The 2,609-nt window shown below is 38.9% G+C and overlaps 1 pseudogene; it reads right to left on the bottom strand.

The window, feature by feature from the left end:
- Positions 1-702: 702 nt before the first annotated feature.
- LOC122229296 lies at positions 703-1,236 on the bottom strand (annotated as a pseudogene).
- Positions 1,237-2,609: the final 1,373 nt, after the last annotated feature.

The raw sequence follows: 2,609 nt of genomic DNA, 5'->3' as shown, positions 1-2,609 counted from the left end.
TTAAAATAAAAGCCAATGTGATATTTAACTTTGTATCATGTCAGCATTGAAGATATCTTTGCCTTAGTACTAAGTTTCTAAAATGTCTTTCAGCAAAAAGCTTTGAAAAATAAATCAATCATAGTTTTATTATTATTTACATCCTACCAGTAAGAATTGATAAATTAAATTTTGTAACATTTGACATTCTCTACTGTGAATGACCTTTCCTTTGACATGTGGAAGAATCATCGGCTTGGAATTCCCTATATGTCATCTTCTCCACTAGTTCCCAACCTCTCATCGAAGAGAGACATGTGAGAGATGATGTTCATACAAAATAAACCCACCTTAGTAAGCATATCTGGATGTGTACAAGCAGAGTACATGGCTCAGAACTCCACTTTTTCCAATAGGGGAAGAGGAATGGAAAGCAGGTGATTGAGAATGATGCAATTATAGGACAAGTCTGGAATTTATTTTGCCTAAGAAATGTAAACCATTCCTAAATTTTATTAGTTCTATTGTTTGATGTGACTCATAAGTAGCCATTATGTGGCTGGAAACCACTGACCTAGTTCATCAACCCACCTCCCAACCTCAGTTACTATAACTCACCCCTCAGGTTCCAGCTCAAATGCCACTCCCCTGAGAAAACCTTCCTAGGACTTTTTTTTTTTTTTCACAAATTGATTTTATTTATGATAACATTAACAAGTGATGGCAAGTGAAATGAAATACACTTATCTAAACTGCCCCTTCATAGTCTTATTTATCCAGTTGAGATACTTCTGTGAGAGAAGAGTATAGATGCCAGGTCCTCAAGGGTTTCCGCATTTCCCTAGAAGGCCAAAGGCAGTAATAACTCTAAAAGTACCCTCACATATCAAAGGGCTTCTAGAATCTCCATTGCATGAGTCTTTTCCACCCTTGAGGCTGCCGGCATAAATCATATTCAGCCCAATCACGCGATGATAATCATAGTGCTTTTGATCATTGCAGATTCTACTGTTTATGACGGTGATATTGACTTCTCTCAGAGTATCTGACTGAGGTGAGTTATTATGAATTTTCCCCCAGCCTGTAACTTGGCACATGGTTCCTGGTTTCACATCATCCCCTTTTTTAGGAAGATGGAGGGTGCTCACATTTTTATTAATTTTTGCCTTTTTTGGTCAGCTGTAAAAGTTTAAGATCACCCTCATGTGTGTCCTGGTCAAATATACATACATATTCACAATGTGAATGAATATACATATTCACAACACTCTGCTCTTTCCCTTCTTAGCACTTACTGCAGTTGGTAAAATCCATTTGTGTAACTGTTTGATTAACGTCTTCCTCTGCACTGAGTTCCAGGAGGGCAAGAACAAGTTGGTGTTGCTCACCATTGAATCTCTGATGTCCAGTAAAGTGCCTGGTACCTACTTGGGGCCCAGTACAGATGTGTTGGATGAATGTTGTTCAGGTGGACTCATACCAGAACTTTTCACATAAAAAAAATACTACTCTTCTGGCTTTCTTTCTTTCTTTCTTTCTTTCTTTCTTTCTTTCTTTCTAGAGCCTGCATGCATGAGTGAGGAGGGGCAGAAGGAGAGGGAGAGAGAGAGAATTTTAAACAGCTTCATGTCCAGTGCAGAGCCCAATGTAGGGCTTGATCTCATGACCCGTGAGATCATTCATGACCTGAGTTGAAATCAAGAGTTGGGCACTTAACTGACTGAGCCACCCAGGCACCCCTCTTCTGGTTTTCTAAGGCTAGAACTGCTTTTAAGGAAGTGCTTCTTTGTGTCTGATTTATACCTGTCAATTTAGCCCAGAACTAATATTAGGTAAATGCTGGTGGTGGTGGTGGGGAACAGGTTATGCTCTAGGCAGAAGGAGCAGCATCATGATGTTTCTAAAAGCCAAGTACTACAAGTGGCAGAATTGGAAGAGAGGTCTGAGGAGAGTAGGACTGAGAGAAAGGCCTTTAAATAATAGACTACCTATAGCTATCAGAGACCAAGCTGAAACTCTGACTTGGAAGCTCTGAACGGAAGAGTTCTTCTCACTCTCTTTTCATGGATAGTAAATATATCCATAGTGGTCCTATCCACACTGTGTCCCAGCAGACATGGAAAAGACACTCACCCTTTTGAAACAGGTTTGATAGTGATACCCCACATATCAAGTAGATAAGTGGCATGAATGAAAAATAAACATTTGTTGTTTTATGTGATTGAAATTTTGGGATTGCTTGTTATGACAGCATAACTGAACCCATTCTGACTGAGGTAGAAATCATTACATTATACTGAGTGATTTACATTTGCCTATATGTCAATTCATATGGTGAAAATAAATCATGTTTTTATTCTACTGTTCTGCATCCAAAAGTTGGCTGCACTTTAGGAGAAACTTGAAACCTTTTCCTGAATTCATGTTTGGAGTTTGAATATCAGTGTTTACTCAGTTGATAGCTCATTGAGGGCAGAGGCTGTCTTTTACATTTTCGTACCTCCCACTAAGCCCTACACACTTCACACATATAAGCATTGACAATTAAGTGAATGGATCACCTCTTAAACACTTCTTTTCCTGACTGAAGCCTGTCAGTCAATTTCATTTTTCTGCGTAGGTTCCATTTC

The sequence above is a fragment of the Panthera leo genome, chromosome C2, assembly GCF_018350215.1.
Source record: "Panthera leo isolate Ple1 chromosome C2, P.leo_Ple1_pat1.1, whole genome shotgun sequence".
Taxonomy (NCBI): Eukaryota; Metazoa; Chordata; class Mammalia; order Carnivora; family Felidae; genus Panthera; species Panthera leo.
Note: the sequence above shows the minus strand (reverse complement) of the source record. Positions and strands in the feature narration are given on the sequence as shown.